This window comes from Tachypleus tridentatus, chromosome 11 (assembly GCF_004210375.1).
Source record: "Tachypleus tridentatus isolate NWPU-2018 chromosome 11, ASM421037v1, whole genome shotgun sequence".
Lineage (NCBI taxonomy): Eukaryota > Metazoa > Arthropoda > Merostomata > Xiphosura > Limulidae > Tachypleus > Tachypleus tridentatus.
Genome location: NC_134835.1, coordinates 62,113,482 through 62,132,480, shown reverse-complemented (window position 1 = coordinate 62,132,480; position 18,999 = coordinate 62,113,482).

Genomic DNA, 18,999 nt, shown 5'->3' with positions numbered 1-18,999 from the left:
AAAGTTCGTGTGATGTTTAATTTACATCACGTAACCTTTGATAACCTTTGAAACTGAAATTACTTTCCTTACACCTACAATTATGATATGATAGAAAATATCTAAATTTAGTGAGACAAATATGTTTTATACATCTTTCCATGCATTTGGATTAACTGGCAGTTTACTGTTACACTATTTGTAACAAAACGTATCGTCTTCTTTATTTGGTAGTGTAGTGTTGCATTTTATATAATAAAATGTTTGTATTTTTTGTTTCACAACGTACTGTTACATTTCCTACAACAATATGTATTTTTTGTTTTGGAATTTCGCACAAAGCTACTCGAGGGCTATCTGTGCTAGCCGTCCCTAATTTTGCAGTGTAAAACTAGAGGGAAGGCAGCTAGTCATCACTACCCACCGCCAACGCTTGGGCTACTCTTTTACCAACGAATAGTGAGATTGATTGTAACATTATACAGCCCCACGGATGGGAGGGCGAGCATGTTTAGCGCGACGCGGGCGCGAACCCGCGACCCTCGGATTACGAGTCGCACGCTTTACGCGCTTGGCCATGGTATTTTTGTTGTCGTTTTGTTTGACAGCGTACTGTTACATTTTCTACAACAATATGTATATTTTGTTTGACAGCGTACTGTTGCATTCTCTGCAACAAGGTGTATTTTTCTTTGTTTGACAATGTATTGCTGTATATTCTGTAACAAAATATGTGATTTTCTCTCATTGAGACTGCTTTGTAACTATGTGATCGCAAAGCACTGTTTCATTCAGTTTAACTAATTTTTAAATACTTTTCTTATTGTCTGCAACAAAATATTTCATCCTGTTTGATTGGTAGTGGGTTCTTACAATGTGTTAGTGACACGTGTTGTTGTTTATTTAGATAAAAGGTACAGTTAAACTTATTACAACATTATCTATGTATATTATACTATCTTGAATGACAATGTAATTTTACAGTACCTCCACAATACATTATTCTTTCCATCGACAGTGTGTCATTGGTAATCTTTAGTGGATAAAAACGTTTTGAAATACTTACAAAACCTCTTTTTGTCAGTATCTATGATCCTTACTCAATATAAGGGTTTACGAAATTAAAGTAGAATGTAATAATATGTCAACCACACAGTATCAGCTATGTCCAGTGTTGATGAAGGCCTTTTACCCAACGTACCATGGTTCATCTGGCTATCTGAGATACCACAGACATTGTAATGGTCAAGACGTTGTTTAAATCATCAGTTACTTGAACAACGCCTTATGTACGACAACAACTATTAAGTTTTAGTTGATGCTAGTTTCTACCCATCTCTTACGGCAGTTAGCCTTTTGTGTTTTATAAAGTTAAAAGTCAAGATGGCAGCTGATTCAATGAATGTAAGTTTTCTGTGCATATAGTTATTTTAAGTGGAAAAAAAACAGTAATTCTACAGGCAGTTTTACTTCCTCGAGGTTAGCGGTCAAATTTTGATATCTCACAACATAGCAGTGCCTAGGCATTTATACTAATTCTGGTATCTGATCTCTATGTTGTTCAAGGGTAAACGACTATTAAAGTTAAAAGCAATCAGTATTAAAAAGGTTCCAAAGCATACAGTTTTCAATATATGAGTATTAAGTTTCATAGCAGCCAGCATAATAAAAGTTCAGACATTAAGCCAACAGGATTTTCAGAAAATCAGAATTAATATTTATAACAATCAACATTACAGATTTTCAGACATTAAACACAGAGTTTTCAAATAATAAATTTTCACCTCTATATAATTTTTTTTTTTTTATAATTAACATCGTCAGAATAGTTGATGTTCAAGATGCTTAAAATAAACGTTCTTCCTTTGGAAAGTTTAAAATCATCATAAACAACGCGACAGTGTCAAGACATTAAGGGGCATAAAACATTCGAGAATAATTTTTATCGCCCTTGTGAAGATTTCAGAACATTTGTTATGATAAAGTTCCACGATACGATACAAAGGCCATAAGGAAAGGTGGAATGCAAAATAATTTTCCGCTCAAATATGGATAGAATTAAAACCTTTATTTGTTGGGTTTCTGCTGCATTCAGGGTAAATGAGGAATTTTTAATGAAAGCGTGAACAGTTTAGAACACAATAGTATCAAATGTAATATGTTATTGATGTGAATTGATGACTAGTACGTATATTGGTCAACAAAAGTATCATTTACTTGTGGGTTTTAGCTGGTTTGTTGTTGTACGAAATGTGCCTTAAAACATTATTCCTCAACTTCCAGGCCTCGATTTTTGTTTATATATAAAGATAAAAATATAATTATGCAGTTTCAGTTAACCTGACGCTAAATACCAGTGAAGATTTTTCCTAAAAGTTTGTTTACATGAATTTGAAAGGTATTATCAACACCCCGCAATCTTAATGATTGCGATTCGGGTAACAGCTTGCATTCTATTTTACCTTCACCTTTTGTATTATCATTGGTTTTAAGCGAGAACAAAAATTCCGATATTACGACGTATCATCAAAATGAGGTTACTATCTCGCTCAATTTTACATATATGCTGCCATCTACTAATAAAAATATTAAATGAAACGTAGTCCAAGCAAACGTTACATTCATATCTATAACAAACAAACAAAATACAAATACTGTAGTTATTATTTACACTCTTATAAATTATGCTTGTTCTCTCTTTGATAATTTTCTCAATACACTGAAAGTGAATGTGTGTTTTTTTTCTTAATTTTGTTTTAAGCTTTTATATTTGCTGAAACATACCTCTTATTAAATAAGACATAAGTTTATTTGTATTTATTTACTTTACAAAATCGATTTTAATTAAAACACAACATATTTTGTTCATTTATATGACTAGGCATATTTAATATATAATATTAAATTTCTTAAATACCACTAACTACAAGCGTTATAAGCATATTCATTAAGCCTCGTATATAACGGTCCTGCTTCAATGCTTTAGTACCTAACTAAACATTCTGGGTATAAGGATTTAAAAAACTGCATTGCGATTAATCGAAGAAACTTTATCTGTTTCGTCTGTTGGCCTTAAAGTTAATCACCATTAACTGTCATTTTTAATGAAAATTCTTTGCAACTCCTCGGGTAGAAGTTATAATATAGTTTAATAAGTTGAAAAGTAAGTGGTATTTTAAACTTGTTTAACAATGATGTGACCAAATCTTGCTTTGAAAAAGTATTATAAACTTTAAAAAATATGGGTTACTGTTACATGAATATTTCAACTATGTTTTGAGTACAAGCAATAAATAATGCAAAAGTGTGTAACCAAGTAAAATTAAAAATAAATTAATTAACAATATATTTTAAAGTAATATAAACATTATAAATATAACTTTAACGTTCAACAACATCCACCAAACATTAATAAACAAAACTGACGACAGATAGCAGCACTTAATAGTGAAAAAGGTTCTCAGAATTATATTCAAAGGTTAATTTTAGTATTATTGACTATCTGGCAAATTAAAGTAACCTGTATATGATCGTCATTACAGGCTTTCTTGTGGTATATTTCAGTTGCAAAAGTAACGATATAAGTGCATATGCACAAAGAGAAAAAACAGCGAATGCTCACTTCAAACAGTGATAATACTATAAACAAAGAATTCACTTTCCAGTTAAAGAAATATTTTTCATATATGAGTAGATTGTAATTATTTTGATGGAATGTATTTCATACTATAAGAGATATTCGTCAGTTTAAAATTAAAAATTGAAATATGTTTCTATTACTTTTATTTTAAAAAAAATAAAAAATTAACCATATATAAAAAGGAAATTAAACGAGGTAATAGACCTGAAGCTCCTTTACAATCAAATAAAGCTTCACTTTCAGACACTATTTCTGCAACAAGAGACCTAAAATTGAATAATCTTTTTTTTTTTTCCCTGAACCACTAACATTATAGGAAAGTAAGTTTATAACAGCAATGCATAAAAATATCCACATATCAAAATTGATTAAATTAAATAAACCTGAATTACAGAAATTTTAAGCTGGAAAGAATTCTTGTTGTAATGTTGATCTTTAACTCTGATTTAGTTCTTACGTTTAGTTTTACCAAATCTAACAATTTTCCCGATTCTTATTTTGTTTGTGATTAAACTGGAAAATTAATGAAGATTCGTTAGAATGGGAAAATTAACTAACGAAATTCATCCAATTTTTCATTTAGAATTGATTTTAAAGTATTGACTTACAGATTTAGGATTTAAAATATGATTCCCTGTATGTAATTTATAAAGGCAAAGTGTTACTTAAAAGCCGTATGTAATGGACGTACTATTATATTATCTATTTCAACATCTCTGAAGGTTTAAGTTAAATTTATATTTAGAACTATAGATAACTTATACTGTTAAATTTGTATTGCAAAGTTCTTGAGTCTAAGAATCAGTAATATTTATGTGTACGTAAATATTGTTGTGTAAGCTGAAATATTTAGAAACTCTTCTTACGACCTTATATATCAATGCGCCAAGATACAGTATATATATATATTACTGGTTAACTGTATTTGGTGTGCTATAAACCTTAAAAGCTATAACTGTCATTCACGGTTATTAATTGCGAACGTCAGATGCTTGACCACGAACGTTTACAGCTTTCGAACATCACAACTACTTAACTTTAATGGATTCATACCGAACATTAGTAATTTTCGAAAACATTATGTAACTTCAGCGGTGGATAACTCAGCGTGAAGTCAGTGAAGAATACAGAGCTAGCTAGCTCCCTGTTAAGTAAATTGTAATAACATCAACTGAAAATTAATAAACTCATCGTGAACCCTCGATAAGATATCAAGTTCCGGATCAGTTAGACACTTGACATTGTTTGTATTTTTGTAAAACTTTTGTATATTATTTGTAATAATCATTATTGTAAATTGTGTTATTTTTTGTATATTAAAAAACTGTGTATATCAATCTTGTTAGTAAGTATAATAAATTGGATACATACCGATATTTATTTCGTTAACATTTTTTTCTCATGATTAATCAGAATCAATTATATAAAAAAAATTACCTTAAAACATTTTAAACATGTATATCTTTCCTCAATATAAGACCTTGATGCTTTGGCGTAATCTGAATAGTCGCCAAAACATGCTCGCCCTCCCCAGCCTTGGGGGCGTTATAATGTGACGGTCAATCCCACTATTCGTTGGTAAAAGAGTAGCCCAAGAGTTGGCGGTGGGTGGTGATGACTAGTTGCCTTCCCTCTAGTCTTACACTGCTAAATTAGGGACGGCTAGCACAGATAGCCCTCGAGTTGCTTTGTGCGAAATTCCAAAACAAACAAAACAAGCTAATGCTTTATTTATTTTTGGAATGAATTATGTTTCCAATCAAGCTATTAATGTTTATGGTTTATTTTCAAGAAAAAACAAAAATATTTTAAGTTCTTGCAAAATGGAGTAAACGTTATTTAATATTGTTTGTTTGTTTTTGGAATTTCGCACAAAGCTACTCGAGGGCTATCTGTGCTAGCCGTCCCTAATTTAGTAGTGTAAGACTAGAGGGAAGGCAGCTAGTCATTTACCAACGAATAGATTCTATACACCCCCACGGCTGGGAGGGCGAGCATGTTTAGCGCGACGCGGGCACGAACCCGCGACCCTCGGATTACGAGTCGCACGCCTTACGCGCTTGGCCATGCTAGGCCATTTAATATTGTATCGGTAAAGTTCTTAAGTTCAATTAAAATTTGAACTGTGTGAGTTCATGAGAAAAATATTTTCCAAATGATCTTTTTTTTTTTTAACCACTTCTAGATAACTGATTACTATTAAATTTGGCAATATCAATGTCTCTATTGGTAATTTTTCAAGTATAATAATATTCAAAGAAAAAACTGTTTAATTTTTGTGTCTTTGCCCTACACACACTCAGTTAGCTTATAGAAAATATCTTATTTCCCGTCTTTCAACTCACTTATTTTAATTACAATTTCCCGAAAAGATAAAATGTTGTTGTTGTTGTGTTGAATTAAGCACAAAGCTTCGCAATGGGCTCTCTGTGCTCTGCCCACCACAGGTATTGAAACCCGGTTTTTAGCGCTGTAAGTCCGTAGACATACCGCTGAGCCACTGGGTGGCGAGATAAAATGTAATTTCATAAGTAAATTGGTTAGAATTATTAATTAGATTCAGAACATTATGAAACAAGAATATAACGTAGTAATTATGTCTAATATAACCATCTGAAATATTTTCCCTTAAAGTCTAGTGTAACTAAAATAGTTATCCTCAATCAATTAGTGTAACATTTAATAGAAATATGATTGAAAAATATCTACAACCTCAGTTATAGACGGGTAAAATATTTGTGTCTATGGTTGCATGTAATTTGATAATAATTTTTATCATCAAATAAAACAATAACTGATATTCAACAATAAAATTAGACCTGTAGTAATAATTTTATTAAACCTAACAATTAAAACGTTTTCATGAAAAGCTACATAATATTCAATACTTTCAATCCACATCCTTAGTACATTATTGTAAAAGGTTGTATAAAATAATATCAAAAATTTACAATATTGCTGTTCAGCAAGTTTTCTTATGCCATAAATAAATAAATAGGACGTCTAAAATTTGGGGAGGATCTTAAAGTTAGCCATAAATAAGTTTGATTACTTCCGTTCAAAAGTTATTTTAGTTTAATAATACTGCGTGACACACAAAAGTGTCCCATCTTGCGCGTTGCAAAACTAAGACAGGAAAATTAATTTATTCTAAAGCTCAAGAGTTTTTGCCTCCTAATGGATCGGCAGTTAGTTAACGGACTTAAAACGCTAAAATACAATGTTATATTCCTTGTAGTGGACAGAACACAAATAATTCATTATATATCTCTGTACTAAATAACTATCAACTGCTAAAGAGCAGTTTTTATGTTATAAAGACGGTTATATGAATGTAAGAATTTCTACCTGACCAATCAAATAATTAACTCAATGATTATTGATATATATACATATATGTACACAACTTCCAAACTCATGTAGCCCATTTTTTATGGCAACAATAAGTTTACGTGGAAACACTTTATAAATGTTGTTGTTACATTAAAATTGATAAAATAAAAGACTTAGAAGCCTTAGTTTGGGCTTTGAATTTTTATTCAAATAATCTAACTAAATCAAATACAAGACATGTAATAACTTTAACTATTTATATATCTACAAACTGACACTTCATATTTTGGAGTTAATGTCAAAATTTTATTTTTATTTCTGTAGCAATGGGGACAAGAAATACTCTATTATCCTGTATCAAGTGAGGCTATGGCTGAATTTCATATTAAAGTACTCGATAATTAGTTGTTGCTTCTTTAAACGTTATAAATCAGTTTAAAATGTATTTGTTTTTAGAGCAAATCTACATTGAATTATCTGCTGTGTCAACTGCGGGGAATCGAGCCTCGAATTTTAACAAAGTCCCTAGATTTACCACTGTCCCACCGGTAAGCAGACACACACACACACACACAAATACTTTTTACTTAGTCGTTGTTGAATTTATTGTGATGCAATTCCCATAATAACACTCCTTTTGAGACAATTTATATTAATTGTGATTCAACTTTTTCCTTCATGACTTGTGCTAACTACCAATATTACAACTTAGTTTGCATGAGACTGAACTTCTTACCTTCTAGCAGCGCCATCTATCCACGTTGTATCACAGTTTTTATTTGTTTTGTAAGTAAAGTTATATTCCAATCTTTCTTTAAAATTAATTTCAGTAACTGTATTGGTTAAAAATATTAATCTGCATAATATTTCTATTTTTATTTATTTATTATATTACATTATTATGAAGATTATTTAGCATTGTTTGTTTCTGAATTTCGCGCAAAGCTACACGGGAATATCTGCGCTAGCCGTTCCTAATTTAGGAGTGTAAGACTTGCAGGAAGGCAGCTAGTCTGTTTGTTTTGAATTTCGCGCAAAGCTACTCGAGGGCTATCTGCGCTAGCCGTCCCTAATTTAGCAGTGTAAAACTAGAGGGAAGGCAGCTAGTCATCACCACCCACCGCCAACTCTTGGGCTACTCTTTTACCAATGAATAGTGGGATTTATTGTCATATTATAGCGTCCCCACGGCTGAAAGGGCGAGCATGTTTGGTGTAAAGGGGATTCGAACCTGCGATTCTCGGATTACGAATCGAGTGCCTTAACCACCAGGCCACGCCGGGCCCCATTATTTATAATAATCGTTATTGTATGTAAAAGTGTGTTATTGTTTGTATATTAAAAAAAGAAACTGTGTGTATCAATCTTGTTGGCAAGCATGGCCAGGTGATTAAGGCGCTCGACTCGTAATCTAAGGGTGGCGGGTTCGAATCCCCATCACACCAAACATGCTTGTCCTTTCAGCCGTCGGGGCCCTATAATATAACGGTCAATCCCACTATTCTTTGATAAAAGAATAGCACAAGAGCTGGCGGTGGGTGGTGATGACTAGCTGCCTTCCCTCTAGTCTCACACTGCTAAATTAGGGACGGCTAGCGCAGATATCCCTCGTGTAGCTTTGCGCGAAATTCAAGACAAACCAAATCCTTTAATGTATAAAAAAGAAACGCCATCTATATCTATTGCTGTTAGATTTTGCTAGTGAGTAACTAATTTACATTTCTCTTCGAGAAACGGACTGTTCATAACATTTTGCGCAAAACAACACCAACATCATTTGCACAAGCTGTTCGTAAGTGTGAAGCTATATACTAGAGAAAAGGTAGCTAGTCAACAGCACCTACCATCAACTCTTGGGCTACCTTTTTTCAGACCGGATATTGGAATTTGACCATCACATATATAAAGCACTCATGGCCTCAAAGTGCAAAGCGAAAATTTTTATGTTTTTCTGGTCGTAATGGAACATGAACCACATAACCTCATATTCATCTGCTCCATCTGACAAAAATGAAATAAACAGATATATAACACATGTTTTTAATCGTTACTTTAAGCAAAAACAAATCAGCTGTGATTGGATGTGAGTACTGATTGCAGTCACACTACTCGTTGCAGTAAATAACGTTTCCAGTATCTGTTTTTCCTGAATATTCTCACTGATCCCTAGGACACGTTCCGCTCTAGGGTTGAGAACCATTCTTCTAAATTATTAACTGTCAAAGCTGCTTCTTGTAGATTGCTTTACAAACTTGCAACATGGTCAGTTAAAAACATTTTCAATAATACTCATATGCGGTAATAATTCAGCAACAAACATGAATAAAGTACTGAATCTACAAGTTAGTGGATTGTTTTTTTAGTTTTGGTTTGTTTTGAATTTCGCGCAAAGCTATACCAGGGCTATCTGCGCTAGCCGTCCATAATTTACCAGTGTAAGACTAGAGGGAAGGCAGTTAGTCATCACTACCCACCGCCAACTCTTGGGCTACTCTTTTACCAACGAATAGTGGGATTGACTGTCACATTATAACGCCCACACGGGTTAAAGGGCGAGCATGTTTGGTGTGACGGGTATTCGAACTCGCGACCCTCGGATTACGGGTCGAGGGATTGTTTTTAAGGCAACAGTAATTTAATACATAGAATTTTGGTCGAAGTAGAAAGTAAAAAATATGTGGTTAAAACTTTCCGTAGTTAGCGCTAGTTTGATATGTGTTTAAATCACATGTGTTTCCTTTATAATATGTTTTTAAATACATTTAATTTAATGTCATTTCACATAGACTTACTTTGATTAAATATATAATTTACTCCCAATGAATCTCTTTTAAGCAACTATGTTACTCTTTTAACAGTTTCTAGAAAAATAATAATTTATTGTTTGATTATTTCGGATATTCATGTAAAGTTACACCAGTGTGATCTGCGCTAGGCCTACGTAATTTTTAATTGTTAGTTAACAAAGCTCACTGGTAGCCTTTGAAGGGCTGTAATGAAATAGTTTAATTTGATCATCGCTCTTGCAACGCATCTCACAGTTCGATTTTTATTTATTTGTTTAATTTTTGTCGTATCATAAGTCTAAGGGTTTATAACGCAGTAATATTGGTTTTCGGTACTCGCGGTGAACACAACATAGAAAGCCCCTGGCGCAACTTTGCACTTAACAACAAAGAATTTTTTTATCTTTTATTTTTCAGTAACAGAATGCAAACGATGGACCTCCTGATCCACATCCTGGAACCACTTGTCCAAGCACGCCCATAAAAAGAAACAACAAAAATGTCTTGTTGAAACTTATTTCTTAATGATAAATTAAAATCGTTTTGTCATATTTCTCTTCAAGTTAATGATAAGTGAATAACTTAAATACATGAACTTTTGTGAGACTGCAAAACTACGAATATATCAGCAAGACCAAAACTATATGTGTAACACAAACTATATATTCCTTTTCGTACGAGTCTAAAACTATGTAACTCGACGACCACGTGCAGTTAAATGGTATAAAGAAAACATAGGTTTCTTAGAATTCATGGTTGTGAAAGAATTTATTGTTTAGTTAATCAAATAACTTCTGTTTCCCAAACGAACACAAGTGTTAATCATCAGAGAAAAAACTACTTGTGGACTATCATGGAAAACAGATTAAAAGTTTTTCTCACGGTTAAAAACTGTTTATTTCAACTAGTAGAGTGCTATAACTTGAGAAGCGATCGTAACTTTGGAATGAAAGTTCTTTACCCATTCACTTCTTTTTATGAAAGTACGTTCGTTTAGGGAGTGAATGAAAATAACATCTTGCTAAGAACATCAAATATTAGCTTCACATGTCACAAAATATCATTTCGTTTCAAACTGTGACTGATATCTTATTTATGATATGTATAAAGTTCTGGCTTTTAAAAATAATTTACGACCAATTATATACGTTGACACATTTGATCTTCTCCAACTGTCAGAAAAAAATCCTTTCTTAAACAGGAAAAAACAATAACACATAAATCAAGGGTGAAATGTAATTTATTTATAAAATCTTTTTGTTATCGGTTAGGCGGTGTTCACAATCTACAGAAAATACGAAGATATCCACATGGTATGATAGACAATCTATTTAGATATGTGGATTGCATGGCAAGCTGTCTAAACAGTTAGTTGATAAGCAAACTGTAGCTAGCTGAATAATGAAACAAACTGTCTGAATTACACGATGATAAAGCAACATTCCTAGCTAGCTGAATAATGAAGCAAACTGTCTGAAGTACAGGATAGTAAAGCAATCTTTCTAGCTAGTTGAATAATAAAGCAAACTGTCTTTACAGGATAGTAAAGCAATCTTTCTAATGAGACACATTGTAGGATAATCTGCTAAAAATTTCGTCAGTAACACAATATTCACAGAGAATATGCTTACACAGATGGATTGTAAGAAATATAATAGCAAAACAAATGTTCATTTATCAACTGGCATGGCCAAACCCATAAGGCGTGCGACTCGTAATCCGAGGGTGCGGGTTCGCGCCCGCGTCGCGCTAAACATGCTCGCCCTCTCAGCCGTGTGGGTGTATAATGTGACGGTCAATCCCACTATTCGTTGGTAAAAGAGTAGCCCAAGAGTTGGCGGTGATGACTAGCTGCCTTCCCTCTAGTCTTACACTGTTAAATGAGGGACAGCTAGCACAGATAGCCCTCGAGGAGCTTTGTGCGAAATTCAAAACAAACGAACATTTATCAACCTACTCCAGTATTTTTTTAAAAGAAAGGAGCAAGTAATTTCTTTTTTTGCAAAACTTAAGTATGATGTAGGGATGGTAATACCATAAAGTACAGAAACAAGGCATGAATGAATGCACAAAATTATTACAAAAATCACTACACACTTCGCCAAATCTTTCCAATAATAACTTTTATATACAACCAAATCTGAAATTCTTATCACTATAAGTTTATAAAATTGATTCAATACTTACTGGTTACTTGTGTTGTGATTTTTGTGGTTTTATGTATTCGTCCTTGTGTTGTTTATCAATTTCTTGGCATTGCCATCTCTACACCATTCTTAAGTTTTGTAACAAAGTAGATTGATAAGTGAACATTTATTTTATTGTTCTACTTTAGTGGTAGTACATATTGTTGATATCACATCAGCTTTGTCAGTATTTCGAATTTTGGATTACATCTGGGACTACTGAAGCTTCAATATTTCTTTCAGGATGGTACAAATATCCCGAAGTGCTGCCCCAGCTTTAAGGGGATACATAAAGAACTCGCGCCTTTCAATCCATCCTAACTCACTGTATGTGTCTACAACCGACACCACAACATGATGTCACGAAGTATGATTTCATGTAGACACACCCACAGCTTCCAGACTTGGTCCCGCTGAAAATTTGAAGAAAAGTAGACACCTATATAATATATTGTTTTGATAATGAAAAAAACTCGTGTTTTTAAACTCGAACATCAATAATATCTAAAAACGACCTAGTATTACAGTAACTACACTTCAAAACAAGCAAATTGTAGCATTGAATGCTAGAATTTAAAGTAATACTTTCTAGAAACAAATACAACAACAAAACTGAAGAATGTTGCTCGTTAAATCATATTCAATGCGTGTAATTCACATTTATACACCTATATTTGGGGTGGGAAACACACAAAGTTAATACAATATTTAAAATATTTTTCATTCCATTAAACCACAGATTAGTAATTATATACGTATCCTACCAAGTTTCAATGTTTGAACAATTACTTTACCTTGCCTACACTGATCTGTTATTCTACATAATGTGTAACAAAAAGTTCTCTCTCTTTTACAAATATTGTAAATACTTTTAAAGACAACTACATAGAGCAGATACTTAGAAATATTCAGTCATGAAGTATTCTTTTGTATTTTAATATTAAATGTCCTTACTTTATAATCGAAATTCTAAGGGCTGATTCTTCTACTAACACTAAAAGATAGGCAGCTTCTATCCAGTAGGTGAAATCAGAAGAGACAATCTTATGTTTGGAAGGTGATGTTTAGTACTGTATGCGTGGGCATGGTTTCTTTCAGCTTTGATATGTGTCTAGACAAATAGTCTTAATTATATTGTGAGTGATGGAAACTATCAGTATAACAACCTGAAAGGATTGTTTGTGAGTGATGGAAACTATTAGTATAACAACCTGAAAGGATTGTTTGTGAGTGATGGAAACTATTAGTATAACAACCTGAAAGGATTGTTTGTGAGTGATGAAAACTATCAGTATAACAACCTGAAAGGATTGTTTGTGAGTGATGGAAACTATCAGTATAACAACCTGAAAGGATTGTTTTCTTAAAAAAAAAAAAAAAAATGTTGACACCATTTTCTCCATGGTTACCTCAGATATTTTTGTTTCTTCAGATGAATTCCTTTCTCATCCAGCTCTTTCCCGGACGATGAAACAATACTTTTACATGATGATGGTTTTGGTGGAAGATAGTAAATCTCTGTTCTCCGGGCAGCAGGGATAGTATCTAACACCTGATTCTCAATATTGAAGTTTGACAGTCGATAACTGGTGCTGATCTAACATCACAGAACGATAACAGGAACTTCGCAGGTCATTAAAATTACACATCTTCTATCTTTCAACTTCAGGTAACTTAGCACACAATTTAAATTATAGAGAAAAACCGTACTGAAATTTCAAGTTCAAGAGTTGAAAGATCAGCATCTATTACTTTGAGACAATTAATTTTATATGTCACCATAACAGTTGTACACTAAAGGCCAATTAAAGTTACCAGCAGCGAGAAAACATTCTCAACATTGCTATAATAAAATAAAGAACTAAAACCATAAAGTTGAGCATTTGTCTTATTAAATTGTACAAAACAGGGGTAGTTACCCCACCTGCAGACATAATGTTCTGTCTAAGATAATGAGAAATGACTGACATTCAATTTTTGGTAGTCAATAGCAATGCATTTACGAGGTCTGTTCCAAGTTTCACTGTGTCGGTATTTGGGTATTGATGTTGTTGAATACCCAGGAGGGTCAGGTACATTTGACCTCTTCCTCTGTTAAAAAAATACGCGGACTGTTTGAATTGCGCGGCTCCAGTTGATTCCAGGGGAATCCGCTTGGTGTCGCTAGGTTCGCACAGATCAGCTGATTACGACGCCATTTCCCGATTGCAGATATCTTTATTTGTGTATTAGCTACGCGGTTTTAAGTGAAGTGCGATTTTTTCGTTTGGCGGATTTCAGAATGAATGACCTGAAGGAGCAACGACTTGCTGTGAAATTTTGTGTTAAACTTGGAAAATCTGCGACTGAAACTTTTGCTATGCTTAACACGGCTTACGGTGATGTTGCTATGAAGCGTACGGCATGTTTCAAGTGACATGAACGTTTTAAGGATGGTCGACAGTCCATTGAAGATGATGAGCGTCCTGGACGTTCTTCCACGTCAACTGACGACCCACACGTCGACAAAATCAACACCCTGGTGCGGGCAAATCGACGTCTGACTGTCAGGGAGCTTGCTGAAGAGTGTGGGATATCAGTTGGATCTTGTTACGAGATTTTGACCGAAAATTGAAGATGCACCGCGTTGCTGCGAAATTTGTGCCTCAGAACTCGTGAGTTTTTGGCCAAACACTCGATCACTGTTCTTCCCCACCCCACCCCCCTACTCACGTGACCTTGCTCCTTGCGATTTTTTCTTGTTCCCCAAACTCAAAAGACCCTTGAAAGGAAGAAGATTTGAGACGATTCCCGACATTAAGGCAAATGCGACGAATGAGCTGGAGGACATTACAAAAGAAGCGTACCAGGACTGTTTCAACAAGTGGAAACACCGTTGGGATAAGTGTGTGCGTTGGGGAGGAGAGTACTTTAAAGGGGTTCCAGACCTGTAACTTCTAAATAAAGTACATTTTGTTTTATGACGTCATTCCGCGTATTTTTTTAACAGCCCTCGTACTTAGCTGAAAAACTTAGCTGAAAAGGACATTACAACGCCTGCTTTACAAGTTACTGGATAATTTTTTGAGGCAAAATATTATTTAACATTGCAAAGGAATTACTCACCTAATCTTATTGATTGATGAAAGTCCTATAGATAATGTTATCTAGTTTTTGTTAGACTCTCTCCTACATATCACAGATGTGGGATTTTCCGCCACCAGAGGGGGAGTTATGTTTTCTCAAAGTGTGGATTGACATATACTGTATGTCACAAATATTAATTCTGTCTGATGAGATTTTAGTGGAAAAGTCTGATTTTATCTGAATTCTGGCAGTTGTTATCCAGTTTGTGATGCCTTAAAATAAGATTTTGAGTATGATGATTCATTGATGAAAACATATGGAACTGCAGGGTTATCAAGATATAACCTGTGGAAAGTAGTCAAATAACGTTACTAAAGTAATTGCACATGAGCTAAAAGCAGTATCTTTTAAGCTATTCGTAGATGTTATGATGTGTGACGTACATGAGTGGTTCCACAAATAAAATCATTCATGAATACTGAATAATAACACAAATAATTCAATAAAAAACACATCTAAGCAGCACGTGAAAAGAAATAAATAATTTGGTCTGGTTGTCATGAATTTATCGTATGAAGTTAACTAATTACACACATGGAAGACATTATTTGAAGATCCAGTAAAAATCATAAGAAAATCATTCATGTCAACATTAAAATATTTGACAAAGAATGAATTTGCATGGACGAGTAAAGTGACAAAGAAACACCCTTAACACCTGAAAACGTTTTACCTGGGTTTTCTTATAAGGGTAGTTAAGGAGATTCTGATTGGATTGAATCAAAATATTTACAAGTAAGTGAAATTATCGGTATTTTATTTCACTGATAATAGGTTAAATATCATATGATATATGAATTAAATTATTATAACACAAAATTAAATACACAGCTGAATATTTTTTCACCTTACTTTAGTGTAAAGTGTACTTAAAATGTGAAAACGCTGAATATTAGCGTACTGGTCAGATGCAGTAACAACTACAGGATGCTACTTTTTAAGTTAAGCATTACTGGAACTAAGTATTTATCTAGAAAAAGAACCCAAAGAAGAGACAATCCTCAGAAGCTCGAAGTTAGCACTTGTACAGTGGCTAACCCAAGTCAGCTATCATGAGTAGGAAACAATCTCAATTCATTTGCTTTCCTCCTGTATCCAGGCTTTGTCCATAAGATGAAGATCAACTACTTTCATAAAGAATTTACTATTATATATTTATTTTAATATCGACGTTTGTTTTAGTTAAATATGCATTTAAAAATACGTGTAACTTATACTGTTAAATGTCTAGTGCGAAATTTCCACCTATTCCCTCCATTTGTAGATTCTCGAGAGTAAGAATTAATAACATATGTTTTATAAAAACACTGGCGTATGTTTGCCAACTGCAATTTCAAGAACCTCGCTTAACAGCTAATTTTGTGTTTGAAAAGACTATGTAGACGTTATTTATATAATTTCGCTTTTTGCGTGTTAGTATGTGCTGTTTTGTTATCTTGGACTAGTGTTCCATAGGCTTTTGATGTTTTTTTTTTTGTTTTGTGTGACCTTTTCCTGGTTATGTCCTTCCTTTGTAATAAGTATTCCAGTTTTCTTGTTTTGGTTATTTTTTATTTCGTTTCTAATTTTGTTACGCAGTGCATTTATCTCTGGTTTCAATGATATATATCTAGTGTTTATGTATCTCCTTCGTCATCTGCGTCTTTATTTAATCATATTTAATATGTTTTTATGTGTTTTCCATGTGTGTATTGTTGTGTGATTTTATTGTTTTGAAATAGCTAATTCTGTTCCTTTAGTGATGCATTCAGTTATTATTTGACAATAATCATTTGTGTCTTAGGACACGGGGCACTTGTTATCTCTGAGGCTGGTAATAATTTAGTTATTACTTGACAATAGTCATATATATATTGTGGACACAAGACACTTGTTATCTCTGAAGCTGGTAATAATTTAGTTATTACTTGACAATAATCATCTATGTCTTTTGGACACGAGACACTTGTTATGTTTGAAGTTGGTAATAATTAATCTAGTTTTGGTTTGTATCGTTAACAATCTGCTTTATTATATTTAAATTTTGTTTAAGGTATTGGTTTGTTCTATTTGGGTGCGGGGGCCTGGCATGGCCTAGCGCGTTAAGGCGTGCGCTTCGTAATCTGAGGGTCACGGGTTCGCGCCCGAGTCGCGCCAAACATGCTCGCCCTCCCAACCGTGGGGGCGTTATAATGTGACGGTCAATCCCACTATTCGTTGGTAAAAGAGTAGCCCAAGAGTTGGCGGTGGGTGGTGATGACTAGCTGCCTTCCCTCTAGTCTTACACTGCTAAATTAGGGACGGCTAGCACAGATAGCCCTCGAGTAGCTTTGTGCGAAATTCCAAAACAAACAAACAATTTGGGTGCGAGATAAAAGGCCCATCAAATAAGATAATGGTCACTCTGTATGTCCCCAGCATGAAATTCTAAACATTTCAAACTTAAATCAGATACCAAATATTTTTTTTCTGAATTTGTTTGTGTGCACCAAAGATTTAGCTTTGAATCATTTAAAAGTACAGAGTCTATATTGTTTATGAATTTTAGTAAACGAGATCCATTTGTTGTTGTCGTTCGACATCCAAAATTTGTGTATTTAGAATTGAGATCCCATATCACAATGTAGTTTTTTGTTATGGTTTACTGTGTTATTTCTTAATTTTGTGTCTAAGATTCTACTGGGTGCACAGTAGATTCCTGCAATTGTAATTTTTAAGTTATTTGTAATAATTACATCTATGGCTATGCACTCATTTGTGCTTTCGAAGTTTATGTTAGTAATTGCCAATGTTGATTTATAGATTAGGGCTATACTTACGTTAGGGTTTCAGTATTTCGCCCAAAGTAACAAGAGGGCTATTTGCGCTAGCCGTTTCTAATTTAGTAGTGTAAGGCTAGAGGGAAGGTCATTAGCACCCACCACCAACTTTTGGACTACTCTTTTTACCATGGAAATTTGTAAGTTTGTAGAATGTACGTATATAAATCACTATTTGTAATAACCACTACTATAAATTGTGTTATTGCTTGTATATTAAAATATGTTTGTATTAAAAAAGAAAATTGTGTGTATTAATCTTGTTAGAAAATATCGTAAACCTGATACATACTGACATTTAATTAATTTATAAATCAAAATCAGAATTTAACTCAGCTCAGGCTGTTTGAAATGTTAATACTTAACATAATAAACTGGAGGCTCGTTCGAAATAAATTATAATACGTAACACACTTCAGCAGTAAAGATTAGTCAAACAGAGAGCAGGCTACAACTGCAAAGTGAATTTGCCACTACTCTATTGCCAAAGGACGGGTATGGCCGAGTGGTAGATGTTTATTTCGAAATAACTGTATTTATAAATAAAGAATGTTACCCACAAGATAAATCCGTGAAACTGAACTACTTGTATCCGTTTAAAAACATTCTAGGTGGTGAAAATCACTGTATTTCAGTTTCTTTTATTAATGATGTTTTCAAACTTACGTTTCTGTTAGTCTTCAATTTTAATTAGTTCCAGAATGGGTTCATGGTACGTTAGTTTTGTATTCTTACAAAACGCTCTACTAGAGAACTTATCTGTTGGTACCATCTGTGTTGGCCCGGCATGGCCAGGTAGATAGGGACGCTCGAGTCGCAATTTGTGGGTCGCGGGTTCGAATCCCCGTCACACCAAACATGCTGGCCCTTTCATACGTGGGGGCGTTATAATGTAACGGTCAATCCCACTTTTCGTTGGTAAAAGATTAGCCCAAGAGTTAGTGGCTGATGGCGATGACTAGCTGCCTTCCCTGTAGTCTTACACTGCTAAATTAGGGACGGCTAACGCAGATAGCCCTTGTGTAGCTTTGCGCGAAATTAAAAACAAAACAAACTTGTTGGCAAGAATCATAAACTAGGTAAATATCTACGTTTATTTAACTACTACATCTACATTGTAATTTAATTCAGTTTAAGGCTGTTTAAACTTA